At 38.6% G+C, this 25,987-nt stretch overlaps 1 protein-coding gene across 1 annotated transcript in view; it reads left to right on the top strand.

Moving 5' to 3' along the window:
• The window catches only part of cwo (transcription factor cwo), a 138,716-nt gene that overhangs the window by 9,937 nt on the left and 102,792 nt on the right, over positions 1-25,987 (top strand). The gene's annotated exons all lie outside the window — the stretch shown is intronic.

Genomic DNA, 25,987 nt, shown 5'->3' with positions numbered 1-25,987 from the left:
TCTCACAAATTTTACTATCTTGAAAGATTACACCGGAAACGCCTTGATCTTTGTTACAGAGCCTATGTAGATTTATTTCGTTATGCTGGAGCAAATATTTCGTGAGAGCATAACTAGAATACAGCTGGTGAATAACAATAAAATTCCCTGCTCAATTTCACACAAGTTTGATTGGAACTTTTGGCTTCAGTCTTCGCGCGTCTCTTTTAACATCGTCTCTGGTGTTGAACACTAAACATGGAATGAAAACACCAACCATAGTCTTTTTCATCAACGACTCCCAGTTATACCTCAGCGAAATTTTTCACTCCTACGTGCAATATTTCAAAATTTACAGTGATTTGAAGGTGTCCGCACGACCAATCATACCAACTCAGCGACTGAGATTAATTGACTCAGAGAATTTTCTTTCCATACGAAATTTACTCAGATTTGGAAGAAACTGAAGTTACTCATAGCTTATGAGTAACTGCAGTTTCTTCCAAATCTGAGTAAATTTCGTATGGAAAGAAAATTCTCTGAGTCAATTAATCTCAGTCGCTGAGTTGGTATGATTGGCCGTGTACCTTAAATGTATGGAAAATCTTTCCCTTACAAATCAAATACCTATGTCCATACATTAAACAATTATTTTCGTCAGACTGTCTTTTCATTCAATTGAATCAAACGATTTGGTTGCTGGAAGCTTAAGTTTCATGATATTATAAAGCTTGAATCGCAATCCTATTGAATCTCGCAAAATCACATTTTCCAACACCCACCCAAACTGAGCCATATTCCATTCCAATCTCCCCATGTCATCTCATACAACTGCCTTTTGCTCAACAACACAATGTGGAATCATTTCCACCTGGCCACAAATCCAGGCACTCGAATAGCATGCTAACAGTTTCAACACCGGCTGGTCGGGTCGGTTGCCTGGCTGCATATGAACTAATCGCCTGTCACAAATCGCCGCACACGGTCTCGGACACTTTGCTCGCCGATCCGGAATTGGTGTGTTACTACCGGCTTTGTTGCGAACCAACACACTCCCATACGGTGGTGTACTCTGACTCTCCGCTATTGCTGTCACCTGATCCCTGGTACATACCTAGCTACTCTCCCCTTGTAGACACGCCACGAAACAGCCCAACGAGAACGTGCTCGCCACCAGTCAGTGGAAACGTGAGAGCTTTGCGGTTCTGCAGCAGCAGCACCAGCGGTTGGGCAGCCAGCAGCGTATTGTGAAGCTTGCAGTTTTGCAGTTTGAGCGGACGCGATGGGAATCTTGCAAACTTTGCACCGTAAGTCGTTGTTGTTTTCCACCACCGACACATCACGATTGAATGTGCGCGGCACTTTTTCGCAATCGACTCGAAAACGGAACGGAGGCAGTCAGTGTTGGAATTGTTCTGGAATTATCACGTGATCGGCATGTGGCATGAGAATGTTTGATTTTCGTTTAATGGCCCAGACTGTACGCGAACCGGACGAACGGACGACGGTCACGGGTGATGGAGGTGGTGGTGGTCGAAGGGGTAGGGTGTGGCGAATGATGACGAATCTCAACTTGTTGCGAAAGTGATGGTTACCGACCGGAACGAGAATTAACAGGAAATGTTTAGGATTTATCAGGAATCGAAATTATATGGCGGGGAAAATGTTGCGTGTCAACTGTTTCGTTAAAAGTATGATAATCTTATTTATTAGCAAGTTTGCAAGGCTTTTATAATTTTTACACTCAATGGAGGGCATCACTCCATTACTATGTACAGCGTAACGATCCATGTAGGGAAAAAAATGATCTAATGTTTGATAGTAGTGCTCCATCATGAAAGGATTTCTCCTTTACATGGACATTTTGCAGCATAAAATTTAATAATATTTTTTGGAGGTCTACCATTGTATCGGGTCTGTGACGTTAGGCATAATGTACGATGGCATACTGAACGGTTGACATATTGTACGTTAGGCATAATGGACGATAGGCACCATTCATAATTAAATGACAAATCACAGAATCCTCCATTTTTAATCTCATGAGCTGTTATTTTAGAACAAGCTTTTTAATCTTCTTTATCAGAAGTTGCAAATCTATGAATCAAAATACATGCAGAATTTTTGTTATTTTCCGATGAGAGCCACAGTTTTAGCTACGTTTCATTGATTTAATGATACTGGGTGACCAAGACAACCAAACAACCCAAGGGCGTAGTCAGATTTTTGTGATGGGTCATTAGGCCGAATGGCACTTTACTGAACGCCATCAGGCCGAATGTGGGTAGACCGAATGGCCAATGGCCACGATGCCAATAATATTTTCCACATTATAATTCTCAAGGACTAATTCATTTTGCAAAAAAAGCAGAAACATGTCTGGTATTTTGATTATTTCTGCCTTGGACTACAGAATATCATCTTCAAGTTTGAAGTATTGTTTTATTATTATTATTTTTTTTTATTTTGGTTCTCAAACTTTTTTCAGTCTGATATTTGAAAAAAATAATCGAAGATCGAGGTCTTGACAATTCAACATAATAGCAGAATTCTAAAAGCTTTCGGCATTTGAAGTATTTTTAAAATCTAAGCCTAATTTTTTAAAGACCCAGAAGTTTTAAATTACCAAATCGTTAACCATCAATCTTTTTCTGTACAGGTATAAAAAAAGTTATGTCCTGAGATCTTGAAAATTGCCCCAGTGTCTGAATCCTGATGTTTTTTGAAAATTTTCCAGAAATTTTACAATTTTTCAATGTCTTAGAATCATAAATATTTTTAAATCTCAGAAAATTTATTTCAAAAACTTTGTCTTATTTAAGTATATTTTACTTTTTTTATGATTGAGTATATCAGAAAAAATACTATTCTAGGGCTTTGAATAAGTTTCAGAGATCTTGTGTTATAACAAATTTGAGACTTGCGAAAAATGTATAGATTGGGATTGTCCATAAATTACGGAGACAGCTTAAGGTCCGTTTAGGCTATCTGACTTCTTGGTCTGATTTTGACTACCGCCATAATGAAAAATTTGCTCGATTTTACTTTTGACACACTTTGTCGAACGCCTGGTTTGCTGGTGTTCACACTGCTTGCACATGTCGAGTAGGATATGGTTGCTCAGGAGGAGCACCGGCAGGGATCTGGCTCATCTTGTCCTTCAAGAACTGCGATATTAAGACGAAAAAGGATTTCAAGTCTTCGTCAGGATGTCAAGATGTCAGGATGTCGACAAGCTAGTGGGAAAAGTTCTCTATAGATTTACATGAAAATTTCTGTTAAGATCTCAATTCTGCATATTTCTCTGAAGACCTTCGGACGTCCCTAAAGTTTTATTTCTGTTCTCTGGTAATTTCTGCAAATTTCTCTAAAAATTTACAAAGATCCTGAATCCATGCAGATTTAAGATCCTTAAATATCAACCATTATCTCTGATGTTTACTAAATGTCTAATAATCTACGAACTTCTCGAAAGTTATATCTTTTTCTCTGTAGATTATCATGATTCAATTAATATCTGCAAATATCTCTGAACATCTACGCAATTCCCTTAAGTATGAAAAAATTATCTAGAAATTTTTGAGTTTCCCGAAAATTTAAGGAAGTTCTTTGAAGATCTACTATTTTTTTCTGAATTTGTGCAAATATCTATGAAGATCAGCGAACTACCCACAAGTTTTGTAAATTTCACTTAAAATCCAAGAACCTCAATAAAATTCTGCAGATTTTTCAGTAAATCTTCTCTAATGTTCTGTACATTTTTTTGAGGATTCTTGGACTTCCATAAAGTTCTGCAGATTTATCTAAATTTTTTTGAAATTCACTAAAGCTCTACAAATTATCTGACAATATTTGAATTTCTCTGAAGTTGTGTAAACACTTCTAAAGATCAGTGAATTTTCCCGAAGTTCTGTGAGTTTTGCTGAAGTATAGCAAATTTTTCTGAAAATGTATGAACTTCCTGAAGTTCTACAGACTTCTCTTAAGGTCTATGGATTTTACTGAAGTTTTTCAGATCTATCTATTTCCAGCTTCCATGGAGTTCTGCAAAATCTTGAACTTTCGTACTTCGCTGAGATTTGTTTTGGAATTGAAGTACTTTTCTGAAACACTGAATCACTGAGTGTCTCAGAAGATCTACAAAATTCCTTGCAGTTCTACAGATTTCTCTAAATTTCTACTCTCCTGAAGTTCTGAAAATACCTTTAAAGTTCTGTAAAGTTGTCTGAAGCTCCGTAGTTTTATTTTAAGAGATCTACGAATTACCTTGAGGCTCAATACATTTCTCAGTAGATCTGCAAACTTGTCTGAAGTTTTGTAAATTATTCTGTAGGCTCTCCGGCTTCCCTGAACATCTGAAAATGTCCCTGTAGATCTTCTAAATTACCTAAAGATCTCAAAATTTATCTGAAAATAGTTGAGGTTCCTTCCTTTCCTTGAAGTTTTACATGTTTCACTCAAGATCTAAAAAATTTCCTGAAATCGTATAAATATTTTTTTTAAGCCGTCAAATTTCCCTGAAGTTCTGCAAATTACACTAAGATCCTTTAAAATTTCTGACATTCTAAAAATGCATCAAAAAATCTGCACTCTTTCTTGAAGGTCTAAAGGTCTTATCTGAAGTTCTATGACCATTCTTGTGATTTTTCCAAAGTTCTGTAGCTTTGTTCTGAAAATCTACGAACTTTTCTGATGTTCAATAATTTTTCAGTTGATCTCCAAACTTCTGTGAAATTCTTTACATTTCACTGTAGATTCTTGAACTTTTCTGAAGGTCTGCGAATTTCCCTGAATATTTACCAAAATTTGCTTATAGTTTTACAAATTGATCTGAAAATATTTAAGCTTGCTTGAAGTTTTGAAAATTTATTTGAACATTTTTCTGAAGATCTATGATCTTTCTTGTGAATTTTTCTGAATTTCTGCATATTTCTTTTATTTCTGTAATTTTTTTTGAAGTTTTGTAGTTCTGTTCTTAAGACCTACGAACTACCCTGAAGCTCAACAAATTTCTCAGTAGATCTCCAAATCTATCTGAAGCACTAAAAAATTCATAGTAGGCTCTCAGACCTGCTGTCTTCTTCTTCTTCTTGTTCGCATTTCAAGCTTATTGCTTAAGCGCATATTAGCTTATTGCGTGCTCTCAACTTAGTGTTCTAAATGCACTTCCACAGTTATTAATTGAGAGTTTTCGATGCCAATACCAATGCATGAATTTGTATATTGTGTGGCAAGCACAATGATACTCTAGCCCAGGGAAGTCGAGAAAATTTCCGACCCGAAAGATTCCCTCGACCGGACCGGGAATCGAACCCGCCGCCTCCGGCTTGGTAATACCAACAATCAATACGAAACTAACGATTTTAAATTGGCTCACCACTTTAGTAGCTTATTGGTCCCAAGCAAACGATTAACGTACCCTTTTCTAGTCGAAATTCTAGTACTACGCAATGTTTGTTTTGATTCGCTATGAAAGTTTGACAGATAAAATGAGGGGTTATTGGTTTTTCTTATGTTTCGAGGGGTGATTCGACAACCTTGGGACCGAAGATAGTACCAGAGGTGAGCCAAAAAGTTGAGCACGTTTCTTCGGGACCTACTTGTCTTAGAGTTACCTCTATGGTAATACCATAGAGGTAACTCTAAGACTAGTAGGTCCCGAAGAAACGTGCTCAACTTTTTGGTTCAGCTCTGGTACTATCTTCGGTCCCAAGCTAATCGATTCACCCCTCGAAACATAGGAAAATCCACTAACCCCTCATTTTATCTGTCAAATGAGCATAGCGAATCAAAACAAACATTGTGTAGTACTAGAAATTCGACTAGAATAGGGTACGTTAATCGTTTGCTTGGGACCAATAGGCTAGTCAAGTAGTGAGCCAATTTAAAATCGTTAGTTTCGTATTGATTGTTGGTAATACCGTGCCTTTACTGACTAGGCTATGAGGCCTGCTGTCTGGCATGCTTATTATTACATAATACGTATAAACACTGTTTATACGTATTATATAAAATTCAAATTTTACACATTGAATAGAGAACTCGGTTTACTTTGCTGATGGATGCCATCAAAACCTCGATCAAAACACAAATCAAATTCATGCAATTTTAGAAGAAAAAAATCAATATTTTCTTTTCACTTGCGGCTATTTTGCTGAATGAGTCGAATGAAAATTAACCACAAACCTATTACGATCGACAAATCAAACGTCAAATCTGATCATCATGTCGAAAAAGTGTGAACGCATTCGAAAATTGCATCCGACAAAATTATCGAGCAGTCCGCTCGAATCAGACCAACAAATCAGATAGCCTAAACGTACCTTTAGGAGTGGAAAGGGTGGAGGTATTGGCGACTAAATATCTACCCCATACTACTTTCAACGATTTTTTTCTGATAAAGTATGAGTGGGGTCTCTAATAAAATCCTCTCTAGCAAAGCCTAAAAAACCAGCACATATCATAATGTTGACCTTCGAGAAGGCCCTGATAATCTCAATACAAGCTGAATTTCCAGATTCAAGTTTAATGTTACAGAACGTATATTGCAAAAGCAGGAGTTGACCGCCCGCGGATGCTTTTTCGTTATAGCCAGATCAGCAGTTATTCCACAGAGAACCATGCTTGGGAACTAGCATTCATCCTCAATGTGTAAAAACTGGTGATCTCAAACTCCGGTCGCATCCGCATGCAGGTCAAGAAAATAATGGGTAGGAATAAGTGGACGTAACATTCGCTTTGAGTAATCCTTTGCACTTCCACCAGGAATCACTGGGATGTTGGGTTTTGAACAGAATTTGCTTTGGTTAACGATAGGCTGAATTGATGTGATAACGATCCTATAGCGCAAAGGAGCTTGGAATTGAACCAACGGTCGTCTGCTCAGTAAGCAAAAAAGTTTTCCACTAGGCAAACTAGCTTCTTACATGACAACACACCACTTGTGATCGAGTTGTTGTTACCCAGTATTCATATTAACAAATAAACCGATTAAGGAATCTTGAATGTGGAGGGGTTTGAGATTAAAGTCATGATGTACTTCTCAGTAAGCAAATGCGGTCGCTCTAAGGCCATCGAGCCCCTCATATCACATCAAACCATCTAGGATCGAGCTGTCAAACCCGGTACCGAAGGCGACGACGACGACGATGACAAGTTTCGCAAAAAAACGATAAGCAAGCGATGGGAATATAAATCTCCTTAATGTGAAATTACTTGGGATTGGACCCACGTTCCTCTGCTCAGTAAGCATTTAAAGTTGCAAAACGTATGTTTCAAAACAAGCAAAATAGTATGATCTTGTAGCGGTATTCTGATTAGATATTAAATCAATGTAGCATTAAGTTCAAATGCTACAAATGTTCACTGTTACTATTCGAAACGACACGCACTATCCCAATTCACTTGTATGCAACTGGTGAACTCCTATCAAGAGTAAATTATCCCTGCATGAGATTTCACTCATTATTTGTTCATCCGCTCACTAGGCGCGTAAGTTTTCTCATTTGAGGTGGCATGAAATTTGATCCGTGGGATTGAGTATAATCTCCCAGTAGGATTAGTTGTCGTCGGAAATTTAATAATAAGAAAAACACTTTAAGTTAAAGATTGGAATGAGCTAGACAGATGTGGGACACTTGGGAGGAAAAGAGATAGTATCTTTGATCGAATCGGAAGGTAATCGGAGATTGCATATTGACAAGCTCGTTTTTTTCGGTTTCCGGAACGAAGGCCAAGAATTGTTTTAGCGGCCTTTCTGAGGAATCCCAAGTTCTTTCTAGTCCACTTTAATCCAACCCGTGGAAGAGGCAGGACTGTGAAGTTTTTGTGAATAGTTTCGCAGTGTGTATGTAGAGGTATTTAAAATGTGAGAAGTGTCTTTAAGTTCAGTGTAATCAATTGTTCGTTAATTTCTTTCGATTAGTTACTATTGAATTAGTTTAGTAGGCTAGTGCGGTACTGTGCGCGATTTAAGTTTCAACAAAAAGGTAAATTATTTGCTATGCAGTTTTGCAACAATGCGCTCATCCAGTTGAACAGCCGTTTGACGGCTTTTTGTCTAAAGTTCCGTCCCACCTCCCGCTCGGCATACCGCGCCCCCTCGTTATTACCACTACCCTGACCCCACACGTCGACATTAAAGGACCTAACTTTGGCCGGAGTTAGAAGGGAGCTGCGCCGTCTATATCGCGCTCCAGGTGAGCAATTTTCCCACCCACCGGGATATCACCACGCAACGCAGTTGGTGAATTAGCGAATCGAGACTCGCACCCAATTTGATGAGTCCATTGTATTCCGTAAAGCGAGCGTCGCAGAGTCGACAGACGAAGGTGAGGAGCAGTCGGTAAAGCAGAAGCGTGAGTAGAACCGTACAATGTCCACATGCATGCATTAAATCTGGATGAAGCGCCACTTATAAATAGCCAGTTAAAAAATCCGCACAGTTAGGTAGGAATGAGTGCAGTGGTCTGAAGAAATTTCTCACGTTTCGTTCGTTGTTGTAGTTTTTCGTTGTTTGGTTTTACTCCAAGTCGGACTGCTTGAGAATCTCAGTCCACCATTTCTGTCCTGAAACGTGTAGATTTTTTGTTTAGGGAAGAGCTTGACCTGTGATGATAACAGGTCGCCCAGTGCATTGGCTCCGGTAGAAAGACGGTTTCTGATTAGTTTTCATTCGGTTGGATTTAGTGTTTTCATTTGAATCCCAATCACTTATTTAATGTCTACTAGCACGTTCCAATCTTTTGCATTAGACTGAACTCGCTCTGGGGTTTTGAGTTTGCCGGGCATACGAAACGACAAGTGGTCCTCTATGGACGTGGCGCTTTAGCCATTTGTTTAAAACCAATCTACGGAACACCCTAGTAGACCGATTTCGGCTAGCCGACTTTATGCCGGCTACAATCTTTAATGTCTAACGTCCATTATGCTGAATGTATTTATGTTCAAGTTAGTAAAGGAACGGTAATACCAAGCCGGATACGGCGGGTTCCATTCTCAGTATGGTCGATGCTTAAACGAATTCACAATATACAAATAACATTATAGAAAGCAAAGAAGTTAGGAATCATGTCTTGCCAAAAACGGGAGTTTTGAGTGTTAACTCGGCTGTCGACAGAAGCAGACCACTCTCAATGTGTGTCAAGCGATCGTCTGTTAACTCGGCAGCAACCATTGTGTGGTCCTCCTCATTGTTCTTCATCAGCAGTTCTTTCAGTCGATGCGTCGTTGACAGAAAAAAATTGCACGCAGCCTTTGCTATGAAAATATCAATTCTCTCTCCTTTGCATTTCTTTTTCCACTCTCAGTCGACGTACGGTTGCTCTGTGTGTTAAAACTTCTCTTTGTGCACAACCTGACACAGGATTATAGGTGTTGTATTATCAAAACAATGATCCTACTCACTACAATGTTGCGGAATGTAATCTTACACCTAATTTTGTTTTGAGCTCTTCTTCAGTTGATAATTGGAACAATCCTCCCAGCAACCGCATCGCTCCCGAGGCGTACTTATCGAAACGTCCTGCCTAAAAATACTGCCCATCATTAAAGCAAGTCAACATTGGAGCTTAATCTTCTAATTCCCGAGAAACCCGAAATGGAAAAAAAAACATGTTTGAGTTCCAGATAACGCATTCGGTATCAAATTTGAGCTGTTGATTGCTCAACTTGTGACTCCGACAGTCGTGCACTTCACTTGTCCAATAAAGATCAGCCATAAATAAACACTACGGTCGCTCCGCTTCCACATACACGCTAAGAATAGATAATCTTCATGTAGGTAGATTTTTACTAAGATTGGACTAAACCGGACAAACCAAAATATGGGTAAATTTTTAACCTAAATATGGTTAATTATGATTCATGTCTTAGTTAATTTGATCTATTTTTTTTCAACTCAGATATGGATCATATTTACCCATATTTTGGTTTGATCGGTTTAGTCCAATCTAGGTAAAACAAACTACCTACATATAGGTAATCTGTTCTTAGCTAGTAGGGGAGAACAGTCCATAATGCAGCCCTGGATTAATGGGTTTTCTCAAGGGTTTTCTATGCTTTCCCCTTACTAATTCCTGGATTTTATGTGCCGACATGCAAGTTTAAGTACTCATCTAGCAATACTGCTGGATAAATTCACGAATTAATGATGGGAAAGCTATGAAAAACCACGCTGAGCCATTTTACCCCCGGGGGTGCGTTTTGGCCTGTTCTACCCTACATGTTTTGTCGTGCATTGTATGTCAAGATTGAAAGTTCAAACTTATCATCGCATAGCGCACCACCCGAATGGTGTTTCAATATTTTCGTTATTCACCTCAACCGACGGCACACACGGCGAGGACGAATCGTCATCGAAAATAGATTCAAGCGAAAAGGATGCACCCTGCTGTGAGCCCCTTGGCCGGCTGACCGTATATTTGTCTAGTATCTAGTATACAATTTATTCTCTTTCCCACTGAATAACAAGCGAACTATGCGCAGCACCTAGCGCTGTATAGCGTCCATCTGGCACATGTTAACTGTTTTTATTTGCATCAATGGAACGCTAGTTGTGATGTTATTAGCACAAAGGGTACGACGGCGGTGTCACTTCCGCTGCACTCTGTTGAACCTGTTGAGTAGGCACTTTCATAATAATGATATGCCATAAAAAGTGACAACCACGTGGTATCGCACTATCAGTGGATACCAGGCGGCTCCACCTGACTCCGCCATATTCGTATTCATATGTTGTATGTAAATGCATAAACGTTAAGTTCTTATCGTCTGTGCCGGCAGTTTTGCTTCCCCACGTTGGAGCTCATTTGACGCGTGTTTCCTCATTTCTTCCACTGTGAGGCAAATCTGGGATCGCCTGATGCAGAAAAAAAAATTAAACTGACGTGCCCTCGAGTCAACATAGCCGCATTCATGGGACGTCCGTTGATGGTCGTGCATATATTGCAATAACACCGTTATCGCCAGACGGGCACGTTTTACAATGTTTTTGCTTATCCGTTTGCTTCACATTGCTTGACTTCTTGAGACAGTTGTTTTTGGATGTTTTGTTTTTTGACTATCGAATCAAACCACGATTGAGTCAATAAGATGGTTGTTTGTTAATTATAAGTATGATTGCAATGTCCGATTAAACAGTTTTTTTTTAAATAAATATTTTTAGTTTTTCAAATGAATCGAAACCAGTAGGCTGTGGAATTTTGACGCTTTCTGTAGAGTTCTTTATTTCTATGAGTTTAACAACTTTATCGCAGACGTCGAATCTTCAGAATGTCGGAGTAAAAAGTTAGAATTAAGTGTCATTAATGCGGATCAAGGGTATACTACACCCAACCTGGGGATGTAAGATTTGCATACAATAATGAGGGATTCATGCGAGGATGAGATAGAAGATTCTAAAATAAGCTTCTAAAAGACTTCTTTTGGAAACTCATTCTGAACGTCACCCCGCTCCTTTGACTAAAAAAACACGGGTAGTACAGTAAATCTGAGTAATCTATTTCGATTAATTTGTATTTAGGCAGCATGAACCAAAACCACCCTTAGATTTATTGCAGTGATCATAATAAAAACGTCATTTGATTTCAGTTTCCCGGAAAATGTGTTATTTTTTTCAAACACTCGGCTGTGAACATTTTGTCGAAAAATTCCCGAGACGAGGCAACCAAAATAAAGTGTCCATGTAACCACAACCATTAGCTCAAAGTCTTAAATCAGCGTCAATTCATCCCTAATAGTGCTAATAAGCCATTAATCAGCATTCTTATGTGCTTATAAGAATCGAAAATAATAAATAAATGAAGGTAATGATGACTATGCGCACAAAAACTTTGCGATACTATGGACTTTACAATGTCCAAAACCAAACGAAAACAATATTTTCGCGTGTAATGATAACTACACTAATAGAAATCCGCTCACTTTTATTGACGAATTTCCATGTAAAATTCCACATGATTTTCATGTGACCAAACATATACAGAATCCACCCAGAAGCACACATGAAATTTATGACTCAAATGAATAGTATGTGTGGTTAAACATGGCTTTTATGTGTACACATATTAAGTATGTGTCCGACACATAGATATTATTTGTTGATCACATTGCAAAAATTCATGTGTGGGACACATAAAAACAATCTTTAAAATTTTATCAGTGTAGGAGAACCATATTGTACTAAGACTTGAACTTGCTTAAGATAATCAATGTAACAAAAACAAAAACGGTCTACAAACATGATGTTGAGACTCTCCCAAATCAAGGGGATTCAAAGCACGACATTCAATCTTTTATTCACTTTCCCCATCAAGTGAACCTTTACAGCCATCGCCGGTGGTGTAATAGTGAGTATGACTGTTTTCTCACCCCAATGGGTCTGGGTTCAATCCCAGCCGAGGTCGGTGGGATTTTTCTGAGGCATGAAAATCTCTGGTCACGTCTTCCTTCGCAAGGGAAGTAAAGCCGTTGGTCCCGGCCCATGTGTGTTGATGAATGGGTGCGATATCCTACGCAGGTGTGGAAGCGGCCTTCCTGCACATTCGATTGCCGTCAATGGACGGAACCGGGGCCGACGTTAAATAAAGGAAAAAAGAAGAAGTGCACCTTTCCGTGCAGTCCTGAACTCTAGCTCCTAACTCTTACTCTCTACCAATCATGTCGTTCTTTTTTTTTGCAGTAAAGCTTATTTTTCTGCCGTACTTACGTCGCTGTAACACGACCCCTAGCATGCTTCGTCCATGCAGAAGCCGCTTGATTCGGTACGCCGTCCGTCAACCCATCTTCCGCCTCAGCAGTGACACACACCCTCGAAGGCGGACCAGGTCAACGCCTTGGTGCTCGTTCACCACCGTCTGACAGTTTCACTTGCCGCGTTCGCACGGAGACGGATCTGCGCCGGATGGACCACGTCGACGTCCTCTCGCGCACGCACCACCAAGGCACTCAGGTCGCCGGTGATTCTTCACTCAGGTCGCCGGTGATTCTTCACCTACCTGGTGTCCTGCTTGCTGGCTCGCTGGTAAAACACGTGATCTCCCTCTACTAGCAATCACACCTCCTACGGCACTATTACCAACCGGTGGAAACTAACGATTTAAAATTGGCTCACTACTTGACTAGCCTATTGGTCCCAAGTAAATCGATTAACGTACCCCATTCTAGTCGAAATTCTAGTACTACACTATATTTGTTTTGATTCGCTATGAAAGTTTGACAGATAAAATGAGGGGTTCGTGGATTTTCCTATGTTTCGAGGGGTGCATCGATTAGCTTGGGACCGAAGAGAGTACCAGAGCTGAGCCAAAAAGTTGAGTACGTTTCTTCGGGTCCTTCTAGTCTTAGAGTTCCCAAGCAACACGGCTTGTCATAAAGAAGTTGAAAATACTTTGTAATGACTAACGCAAAGAATCACTAATACTTTAATATACATCATTTAATACATTTATACAACCTAAAAAGCGCAAGACGCGGAGCTTATACAACTAAATACTGGTCTTATAACATGTATTTTGAAAACATCATAAAAACCAGCGACAAAAAAAAACAATCAAAAAATCTTGAGCATGGGATTCGATCACTGGTCCTTGGCGTGGTAGACTTGTTTCTACCTAACTAGACCAACACCGCTTGATGAAAGGTTTGTTATAAGTATCTATCATGTTCTTGCCAATGGCATGAACATTATTTTCTCGTTCAACACGCCTTCGATCCGTCATGAAGACGTTTTGTTAGTAGCAAAGCGTACATCTAATAGCCAGAATGTTATTGAAACGTATTTTCAACTCCTTATAAGACAACCTGCACATTTTCAATTGTATTAATTTATGAGATGTTATAAAAAAGTATTTTCAACTTTCTTTATAACAAACCTCCGAATACCTCATAAGAAACTGTCAATCACGGCATGAAGAGACAGTCCGGCTCAATGGCACCGTCAATGTTTACGTCAATCTAGATTGATTTTGTATACGACAAGTTTTATAGTGGTATTAAAACAGTAAGATGCACGTTCAAATAACATTTTAAGATAAAAGCAAAAGAAAACTATTTTGGAAAATGTTGAATCGAAGAAGTATGAAGAAAACATCTTTAAACCTCATATATAACGTAGGATGTTTTCTGCATCTCTTATAATACATTTATACAACAATCCGTTCTAATTCTTTTTCAAAAGATGTTTTATGTGTTACTTGGGTTACCTCTATGCTATTACTCGGTCCGGTTTATACGTTCGTCTTCACTAGGCTCCAGTACCGAAGCGGGGACTTGAGTCCTACAATAAAAAAGGGATCCTATGGGTGAAAGAAGGTTTCAGTTTTATCAGATCGTCCAACTTACGATTAGATCGATCCCTTTCGTTGCTCCGACTCAGTTCGAACAACCGACGTGATGACGACGTGATTATCGTGCTGGTTTGACGATCAGTGGACGTTTCATCTCCTGCACCACCTTTGAGTGTGGTCGTTTTGGGAACCGTGCCGTGAACCATCAATTCGCGGCTGGTCTAACAGATTTGCTTCGGTGATCTTCCTAGGTCAGTGGACCTAAGGGTGCTATTGGAATACGAGGGATAAATCACATGTCTAAACAAGAACTTTACTATCTTTTACCTTTGGATTGTGTTGATTTCCGATCGCTCTGCCGGTTCTAATTCCGTAATCCCCTTGCGTGCGGGTGCTGTAGAAGGCAGAGGGTTGATTAAATGAAGTAAAAATCGAGAGAAAATCTGCACTTCGTCTAGCCTCTGTTGCTGAATCACCTTTTCAGCTCCAATTCGTTCGAACGGAAGTCCGGAAGTCGTGAGGTACACGTTTGTGCATGTGACGTGTATGACGTTTATGCTTCATGCTTTCGCTCCTTTTGCTTGTTCGCTGCGCTTGCAATTCGCCGAAACGACGGACAGGGGGTGTGTTGCTGAATGCTGATCGATGTTCTCACAGAGTCCCTTCTATTAAGAGAATTCGGCAAGATTTTTTTTTTGGCACAATGCTCTTAATAGGAGGGGCCTAAAATTTACACCAAAAGGCATAAAGATTGGTACCGTCTGGCATGCTTAGTGCTTGGTATCAATTTTCGGCGACTGTGTTAGGGAAACCACTTTTCCCATCACGGAAACGCCTCGTTTTCTGATGACAAAATTACGCATTTACGTGCATAAAACGCACGGAATTTTTGTTTTATTCAATAGATAATAAAAGAAAGCGAATATTGATTGGAGGAATTTCTTGCTCAAATTTTTCCAATCGCGATCAATCATATAAATTCGAGATTTTTTGCTTTTTCTAGTGTCCTGGAGAAAACCTTACGAAGTTTCTCTGGTTAATTGACATGGTCATGTGGTATTCGGTCATTGCGAGAATTTGTGTGTACCACTTCATTTTACCACGCATTTGACGACAAACGTTTGGTTGCTGGGTACATTATCAAAGAGCTTTGGGGTTATGTGGCTGGAAGAAAGGCAAGCGAATGAAAATGAACTCTAAAACAACAATAATTTATGGTGATCCTAAAAAGAACAGTTTTGTCGTGATAGTTGAGTAATGCTGAGCTATTAGGGTGTTCAACGCGGATGAGGCTGGCGAGCTGTATGTTGTTTGGAGCAAAGGTGACGCGCTTGGCATAGCTGACCCGCAGCGACTCACGAAGAAACTGTTTCCGATCCATAGCGGTGTGGCTTCTTCCTCCTTCTATGGCTGCTCATGTGGGCGCTGCAGCTCGCTGCTTGCAGGCTGCCTTTCGTTGTGTACTGGAGAACAATGTTCAACGCCACACGCCGAAAGCACTGATGCTGATGATGCTGCTGCTGCTGACACCGAGCTCCGTTCAGTGAGACAGGATCGAGTTCGATTTTTAAATCTGTGTTAGGGAAAGCGCTTTTTGCAGGCAATCGGGGATAATTTTGATCACCATTGCAAAGTAGGACATTTGTGTATTTTTCAATAGTGACCTATTGAAAATTAATAAAGTGTTCATTTTAGCAGATTGGTAGATAAATTTTCAATCGTTTGGCTTGTTTAGAATTAAAATCCATCTGCTATTGACAGAGTTATATGTGGTCAAAACCTGCCCTCTTTTCGTAATGCGGTCGTTGCCGAAAGACGTAATCCTTTGTCAAAACAACAATACTTTAGATGATTCAACCAAATTATTGTTGAGAAAAAAAAATACAATGTTTATTAAACAAATCGCCGATAATGAACGACATATTTAGAACGTTTTCCTTTTTTCTTTACCATCTACGAAAATATCACTGTAAAATCTTAAATAAACGTGTAGGTACATGGGCGTTGTATATCGATTTGAACCGAGCAGGCACCATATCACCTAAATGTGTTTCCGAATTATGAAAACATTATATGTTATAATGATAATTATTACTTGTAGTTAAGTTACAAGAAGAAGAAGTGAAGTATGTGTTTGACAATCAGCGATTTAACGATTCGTGAGCGCTCACTCAGAGTGAACGCTCGCGAATCATAAGATCGTCGATTGTGACGCTCTGAAAGCGAAATTGACAGGTTTTATGAGTCAAACACATCCTTTACACCCTTTTCTTGTTACTTACAAATACAACATATAATTATATCATCTAATGATCTCATAATTTTGAAAACCATTGTTTTATAGCAAGTGAGTGGAAGCAACCCTGGCTACAGGTGGACTGCGATGACGTCGGAAGTATTAACATTTGTATTCCTGTGTTTTGTCTGTTCACCACTTTTTATAGCACCTTTTTTTCAGACCGCATTTCAAAGCTATACTTTAATGATGGTACTAAAATAGCATCCAAATGACCATCGAAATAAATCGCGCACTTGTGTCCACATTTTGTTTGCTGCTCTTGAAAATGAGAGGAATGTTTTACTGTCACCATTTGTTGTTTACAATTCTGCATTGCTGTATAGTACTCTTCCGGTTGCTATTATTCAACTGAGATAATGATCATTCATTTTGCCACACATATGCTTAAGAGGTCCAGTAGGTATAGTTGACGCCTGTAAATTAGCGACTGTATTTCGAATTCCGAAATGTAAAGGTAATTTTTAGACATATAATAACAATATCAATATGTAAATCCACTTAGTCCGCAACATGGTAAAGCAGCCACATAAAGAATATAAGATATGAAGCGGTCTTCCATTATTTTTTATTTAAATAAAACTAGAAGGCAGTGTTCACTCGGCTGTCGACAAAAGCAGGCCACTCGATCGTCTGTTTTCTCGGCAGCAACCATTGTGTGGTCCTCCTCATTGTTCTTCATCAGCAGTTCTTTCGGTCGATGCGTCGTCGACTTTGGAAAGCAACCGTTTCGTGATGAGTGTGTGAGTGCTGACCACGTTTTGAGTCCATTGCTGCAATAGAAGTGCTCTGTCCCCCGATGGCGCAACTGCCATACAATGAAACCACTGGAAGCCGCTTCAGTTCTGATGGAGGAGGCTTTTTGGATAGCGGAAGATAAAGTGTTTATTGTGTTGTACCTTTTGACTATAGTTTTAAGATGTATTGTATAGTGACCAAGAATCCTCAGCTGTGTAAAGTTAATTCGTTTGAGCCTTATCAAATAAATTAATAAACAACAAAAACTAGAAGGCTGAAAAAAAGGTTGGAAAAGACTGTTATGTAATGCCTTAAAAAGCTTAACATTGATATTACTGTTAAGCTTTCCACTGATTAAAATCACCAGATTTTACCAGAATCGTTGAAACAATACTTGTTAAACATCAACTTGCTACCTGGGGTGAATCGATTAGCTTGGGACCGAAGATAGTACCAGAGCTGAGCCAAAAAGTTGAGCACGTTTCTTCGGGACCTACTAGTCTTAGAGTTACCTCTATGATTATACTAATGCAAACATGGTACAGTAGACTGATGCAAAATTTGAAATTTTTGCTCCACAGTGCTTAAACGGTTTCAAATTGGGTCCTGCTTAGGCTCCTGAAATTTCAACTACTTTAGTAAGAAACTGACTTGGCACAAACCATTTCAAGTTTATATGGGAATTACTATGGGAAAACTTATGTTTTTGTTCATATCTATCTAACAATTCACCACATCACTATGCTTTTAAAAATGATAGCAGAGATTGTAGCAAATTCTCTCAGCTACAACTTTTCAATCAAATGTAAGGAACAAAACTTATTTATGATTCAAATCACTGATGTGTTATGATTATGCTCATTCAACTGTTCAGCAGGCAACATTGGTGTTTCTGGTGCGAAGAATAGAGCACAAATATCATGGCTACTATGTCACACTGCAGCATACAGTGTTTCCCACAGAACAGCTGCTTGATCATGCCATAACAATTAATAGCAATTTAATTTGACATTTGGCTGAAAAACGATATTCCGCAAAGTTGTAAGTTAGAAAATTTCCCGTAAGAATAGTTATAGAAATTTTCGAAAAAGCAATATGGAAAATGGGTAGAAGGCAATGAAAAAAAAGTTTGGTTTTCCCATAGTAATTTCCATATAAATTTCGAATAGTTTGTGCCAAGTCAGTTTCGTCCCAAATGAGTTTAAATTTTGGGAGGCTGATCAGGACCTGATTTGAAGCCGTTTGAGCACTGTGGAGCGAAAATTTCAAATTTTGCATCAGTCTAATGGTACAGGCATCGAAAGCTCTCAATTAATAACTTTGGAAGTGCAGTCCGCATCGTGCTCTCTTGCCGTGCGGATCTATTTGCTTTTTGCTTAAGGAAGTGTTACTACTACCTAAAGCTACAACAAATTTAAACAGCACTTTTCAGTGCTCAACCTGTAAAAATTTTCTACCTTGTTCAACTCCTCTTATTCCTCTTCGATCCTTGTTTGGACCCTACCCGAGGTAATCCTTCTTGGATATCGATTTGGAAAATTCCTCTTCGATCCTTCAGATTCTTATAGTAATCTGCTTGGAAGTCGATTTGGATAAAAAATTTACTGCCGCCATGGCGCCTAAACGCAAAAGAAAGGGGCAAACTCTTGACCCCCCTTATGAAGAAATTAATTTGAGTAATCAATTTGATTTGCTCACGGATGATGAGAATGATCCATCATCCAAGAAAAATTCTAGTAAACTTTCCCGGCTTAATGCCAAGAAGGAAAAGATTCCCCCTATTGTGATAACCACTACCGATTTCCAAGCTCTTCGCATGGAACTTTTGAATTTCGTGAAAGTTAAGTTTTCACTACAAATTGGACGTCGGGGTGAATGCCGTGTATTGGCTGAAACCTTGGACGGATTTAAATGTCTTCTCAAGTATCTTACTGAGAAGAAGCACAAATTTTTTACTTACGACACCAAAACTGAACGTGTGTTCAAGGTTGTCATGAAAGGACTGCCCAGTGGTGAATCCCTGGATCAGATCAAAGATGAACTGGCAAAATTACTTGGAGTTGTGCCACTCCAAGTAATCAAAATGAAAATGAAATCCCGTCCTGGCGATTCGCGCAACGGGATTTCTAATGATTTTTATTTAGTTCACTTCAAGTCTAGTGAACTAAACAACCTTAAGGCCTTAGAAAAAGCTAGCCTTATGCTCCATGTCCGAGTGAAGTGGGAACACTTCAGGAAGACTGGAGGAAATTTCCAAAACCTCACTCAGTGCCGTAAGTGCCAGGGATGGGGTCACGGAACTAAAAATTGCTACATGCCAGCTAAATGCATGAATTGTGGTGATTCCTCTCACGCAATGGAGCTACCTATGCTGCTATTGCAGCGGGTAGAAATCAAAATACTAACCAACGTTCTAACGGAAATTTTGACAATTTTGACTTAGGAAGCATTACTGCCCCTAAAATGGAATTTTTACAGAATTCATTAATTGACATGATTTCTGATATGCTTAAATCTAACTCCATGTTTGATGCTATTCAAACTGGAGTAAAATTTGCTAATAATATTGTCATGACTTTAAAATTCAGTAATGGATTTTAAAGCATTAAACATTTTAAATTGGAATGCTCGATCTCTTAAAGATAATGAAGACGAGCTATTTAATTTTTTGAGAGTTCATAACGTGCATATTGCCGTTATAACTGAAACGTTCCTTAAACCTGACCATAAGGTTAAGAAGGACGCAAATTACTTGATTTATAGAAATGATCGTCTTGATGGACCCTGTGGTGGCGTTGCCATCATTATTCATAGACGAATCAAGCATAAAATTCTTTCTTCATTTGAAACCAAAGTTTTTGAAACTTTGGGAGTTTCTGTTGAAACAAAATTTGGACAACTTACGTTCATAGCTGCCTATTTGCCATTCCAATGCGTAGGCCAGCAAAAGAATTTTCTCAAGGGTGACCTCCAGAAACTTACCCGTCATAGGTCTAAATTCTTCATTATTGGTGATTTTAATGCAAAACACCGCTCATGGAATAATGCTCAAAGCAATTCCAATGGTAATATTCTGTTTGATGATTGTTCTGCAGGTTATTACACTATTCAATATCCAAACAGCCCAACATGCTTTTCTTCTGCAAGAAATCCCTCAACTATTGATTTGGTCTTAACTGATTCATGTCAACTTTGTAGCCAATTGGTTACCCATGCTGACTTCGGTTCTGATCACCTTCCAGTAACTTTTGAAATATCCCAAGAAATAATTTGTAATCCCAACAGCTCTACTTTCAATTACCATAGAGCTGATTGGGAGCAGTATCGAACATTTATGGAATATAACTTCGATCCAAACATTCCTTTGCAAACCAAAGATGAAATTAATTATGCTCTTGAATCTCTGACTACTTCTATAGTTGAAGCAAGAGCTGCCTCAGTACCAAAATGCGAGGTTAAATTCGATTCAATTATAATAGACGATGATCTTCAGCTCTTGATCCGTCTTAAAAATGTCCGTAGGAGACAATTTCAAAGAACACGCGATCCTGCCATGAAAGTTATCTGGCGGGATTTGCAAAAACAAATTAAAAAGCGATTCTCTGCCCTGAGGAACAAAACTTTTGAAAATAATGTTTCTAAATTAGACCCGAGTTCCAAACCCTTTTGGAAACTCACAAAATTTTTGAAAAAACCTCAAAAGCCAATTCCAGCGCTTAAAGAAGGTGGTAAAATTTTGATCACAAATTTGGAAAAAGCTCAGAAACTTGCTAAGCAATTCGAGAGTTCCCATAATTTCAGTTTGGGTCTTACTAGTCCTATTGAGAATCAGGTTGCTCGGGATTTTCGGAATATTTTCTCTCGGGAAAATATTTATGATGATTCCTGGGGGACTGATTTGGACGAAATAAGGTCTATAACTAAAAAATTTCAAAATATGAAAGCTCCAGGTGATGATGGAATTTTCTATATCCTCATCAAAAAACTCCCAGAGAGTACCTTGTCTTTCCTGGTAAAATTATTTAACAGATGTTTCCATTTGGCATGCTTTCCTGATAAATGGAAAAATGCAAAAGTTGTTCCAATTTTGAAGCCGGATAAAAATCCAGCTGAAGCTTCTAACTACCGTCCAATAAGTTTGCTTTCTTCAATAAGTAAACTTTTTGAAAAGATAATTTTGAATAGAATGATGCTTCACATCAATACGAACTCAATTTTTGCAGATGAGCAGTTTGGATTTCGCCATGGGCATTCAACTACTCATCAACTCTTAAGAGTTAACAATTTAATTCGTTCAAACAAATCTGAAGGCCACTCAACTGGAGTTGCTCTTCTAGACATAGAAAAAGCATTCGACAGTGTTTGGCATGAAGGTTTGATTGCTAAATTGAAAAAGTTTAATTTTCCACTTTACATTATGAAATTAGTTCAAAATTATTTAACTGACAGAACTCTGCAGGTAAATAATCAAAATTCCAAATCTAATCGACTACCTGTTAGAGCAGGAGTTCCTCAGGGTAGCATTCTTGGGCCTATATTGTATAACATTTTCACTTCGGACCTCCCTGATTTGCCTCAGGGTTGCCACAAATCTTTGTTCGCTGATGACACAGGCATTACCGCTAAAGGAAGAAGTCTTCGTGTTATTTGCAGCAGACTGCAGAAAAGTTTAGATATTTTCTCTTCTTATTTACAAAAATGGAAGATTTCTCCCAACGCTTCCAAAACTCAACTTATAATATTTCCACACAAGCCTAGAGCTTCGTTTTTGAAACCTAGTAGTAGTCACATAGTCACTATGAACGGAGTTCCAATTTCCTGGTCAAACCAAGTGAAATATCTTGGATTAATACTTGACCAAAAATTAACTTTTAAAGATCACATTGAGGGCATTCAAGCCAAATGTAACAAATATATAAAATGTTTGTATCCTCTTATAAACAGGAAATCCAAACTTTGCCTGACGAATAAACTTCTAATATTTAAACAAGTTTTCAGACCGGCCATGCTTTACGCTGTGCCAATATGGTCTTGTTGTTGCACTACCAGGAAAAAAGCACTTCAAAGGATTCAGAACAAAGTTCTGAAAATGATTTTGAAGTTGCCTCCCTGGTACAGTACTACCGAAGTACATAGAATTTCGAATGTTGAGACTTTAGCACAAATGTCCAACAAAATAATTAATAATTTCCCGCAAAAATCGTTACAATCCTCAATTGCAACGATTAATTCCCTTTATACTTAGATAAGATTTAGTTTTAGTTATTTAGTTTTAAGCTATCAATTGTTATACTGACATGCAGGTTAAAAAACCTGTTTAAAATACTGAATTGCCAAGACAGGAACAATGTAAAAACACTTAGATATATATCATAACAATTAAGGCTGGTAAATTACTGTAGTAACTGGAGCACCTAGGTTAAAAATGAAATGTAATTTATTTTGAATTTGGAACAAATAAAGAGTTAAAAAAAAAAAAAAAAAAAAAAAAAAAAACTTTGGAAGTGCAGATAGAACACTAAGTTAAGAGCACAAAATAAACTGATATGCGATAAGCAATAAGCTTGCAATGCGAATAAGAAGAAAAAGAAGGATACTTAGTTTATTTTGCCGAATCTTGCTATTGCCAAGATTTGCACAGCCGAGTGCTCGGCAATCAAGTTTGCAAAAAAAAAAAAGTGTATATGATTAGATAGCCGGTCAAATTAAGATTGAAATAATTATAGGTTTCTCCTACACAAAAATCATTGTCTATATGAATGTTACTAACAGGATTGTTATCTTAACTTGATGATTTTTTTCTCCGTGTAATGCTCTTGATAATGCTAGTCCTAAAGGCAAATACAGGGCTACGTTAAGGGCTTGTTGTACCTAGAAGAGAGTGGTATGCTCTTCTGGAAGGGTCCAGAAAAAATTCTCACTTTCGGACTTCAATTTTGTTAAGATCCTTTAAATTTAGGATCCGTCCAAATTTATTTTAAGATCTCCACTATATATTGCGATTTATAAAATAAACTTCTCCAATGTTGAACTGAGATTATTTTGAAAGCTTGCCTTATTTCAGACAGAGGCAGTTTGAAACAATGATTTAATTTCTTGGACCTTTAGTTAATGCTTATGTGGCCTTATATATGGACTCAGATAACATTTTTATTTTAATCCAATCATTTATTTGCTCAAATTTTCTCATATTCAAGAATTTTTTCCTGTAAAAGCGTAGAAAATTTTACCCATTCAATGAGTAACTTTTTTTTTGCAATTGCAATGAGTCCAATTTAAATAATTTACTGAGCTACTGATTGGCCGTGTATGAAAACTACTTTCTCTTCCAAAATCAATTCCGCCATTTCACCCATGGTGGGTTTCGCACTTGTATGCTGGGTTTAGACTAGGCAAGTCAAATGATCAACTCAGTTGTATTCAATTGGCTTGAAAAGTTTAAAATTCAAGTGAGTTAATCAAGTCAGTTGAATGGCATGGTTTACACGTTCAATTCGCGTTCAAGTCAGTTGAATTCAACTAATTGACTTGCCCTGGCGAAAATCAGAGAAGGATTCATCCTAATGCGAATGATATCGGACAAACTACATTTAAAAATTATATTTTAGCGTTGGCTCTATCTAAGTTCAATGGTTTCGAGATCAAAATTATGAACATACCATCAAGTGATTGCTTATGTCATAATTCTAAAACATTTCTGTTTCTTTTCATTTCAGGTATGTCTGTTTATGTTTGGTCTAACGTTAGACCGGCCCCGAGGCTTGTCGTTATCGGCTGTGAGTATTCTAAAAAAACAAATTCTGAAAAACTCGGAAAAGTACTGGATACGCAGGCCACACGTTCTTTCTTCTCTCTTTATTGTGCGTACGACTAAAAATCGTAGCAATATTACTCGCTGGCATCACTGGTCCATTTAATTGTAAACTAATGGCATGTATGACAACACCTTTTTAAACAATTTCATCTATGATGCGTTATGTGTTGTCTTTTTTTTCAAATTAAATTTAGATAAACATTTCAAAAGGACCTATCTGCATTGATCGATTCTCTTTGTCGACTTTCTCTTTCGTTCATAACTCAGCTGCATAACCTTTCCCTGTTGTATTTAACGTTTTTGACGCTAGATAAGAACCGCCTTTAACAAACTATGAGGTAAAAGTAGCGCAAAACCTGTTTGCATAGCGGTGGTTAAAAAAAGAGAAAATCGATGAAGAGAATCGCTCAAAGCAGATAGGACCATTTGAAATCTTCATCGAGAAATGAAAATCACTGTCTCCAAAGCATGTCCAATTCAGTTTATAGTGAACTTTTTAACTGGGGGACTGGGTTAGGTCTCTGAGAGAACGAGCGAAAGCAAGCGGTGTCTGCTGCATCTCTATGAGTGACTGAATCTTGTAATGTTTACTCTTTCATTGGTATTCTTTTTCCTGGATTACTACTTTCCCCTACCAGATATTAGACCTGGTCTCAACTTAGTGTTCTTTTGAACACGTCACTTCACCAATCACAAGAAATTGTCTAAACAAGTCGAGAATGTCATATCCTCCCTGCTCCTAGAATAGTATAATTTATCCAGGTAACATTTCAAGATTTATCCGGGGTTCACAGCATTCTTTAAGTACAAATCATGCTCTAGAAGAGTATGATAAAACCAAAATTATTACATGGGTTATGTACTTTATGGTACCTTAAAGGGCGAACACGAAATTATTGCGACACCGAAAATGTCATGCCAATTTTCTTAGTATGTTTAGAATCAAACCAAAATTTTAGGGTAGTTTTATACATATATTTACTTCAAAAATCAAAAGAAAAGTTAATCGATGGAGCCTTGAGTGTAAAATTGAACGCATTTTCGCTTGATGCCCTCCATCAAAGTCTTTACAGTGTCATCCGGTACCAGTTTCTCAGTTTTTTTTTCCATTTTCTTAACATGTCCTTCTCGTCTTTGACTGTCTTCTTGCTCTTCCGAAGTTCCCGCTTCTTTATTGCCCAGTACTGCTCCACCGGGCGCAGCTCCGGACAGTTTGGCGGATTCATGTCCTTTGGAACAAAATGGACAGAATTGGCCTCATACCACTCCAGGACACTTTTAGAATAGTGGCATGATGCCAAATCTGGCCAAAATAGCGGAGCTTCGTCGTGCTGCTGCAAGAACGGCAAAAGGCGCTTCTCGAGGCACTCAGATTTGTAGATCTCGCCATTTACTGTGCCCTTTGTCACGAAAGGCTCACTCCTCAGTCCGCAAGAGCAGATGGCCTGCCAAATGAGATATTTGGAGGCGAACTTCGACATTTTCTTCTTCTTAAATTTGTCGTCCACATCGAACTTGCTCTTGCCGGTGAAAAACTCCAACCCCGGAATTTGCTTGAAATCGGCTTTTATATACGTTTCGTCGTCCATCACACAGCAGCCATATTTTGTCAGCATCTTCTCGTAGAGCTTCCGTGCCCGAGTTCTAGCCGTCGATTGTTGCCGCTCATCGCGGTTTGGGAAGTTCTGTACCTTGTATGTATGTAGTCCAGCTCTCTTCTTTGCATTCTAGACGTAGCTCTGCGACATGCCGATCTTTTTAGCCAAATTACGGCTTGAGACGTTGGGATTTGCTTTAATCATCCGCTTCACCTTTCCCTCCGTCTTTTTGTTCTCCGGTCCCGGTTTTCTTCCAGCTCCTTTGCCGTGGTCCAAC

This window comes from Ochlerotatus camptorhynchus, unplaced genomic scaffold (assembly GCF_037179485.1).
Source record: "Ochlerotatus camptorhynchus isolate MF236.1 unplaced genomic scaffold, CSIRO-AGI_Acam_v1.1 ptg000228l, whole genome shotgun sequence".
Lineage (NCBI taxonomy): Eukaryota > Metazoa > Arthropoda > Insecta > Diptera > Culicidae > Ochlerotatus > Ochlerotatus camptorhynchus.
The sequence above is the reverse complement of the archived record's forward strand: the minus strand, read 5'-3'. Positions and strand labels throughout refer to the sequence as shown.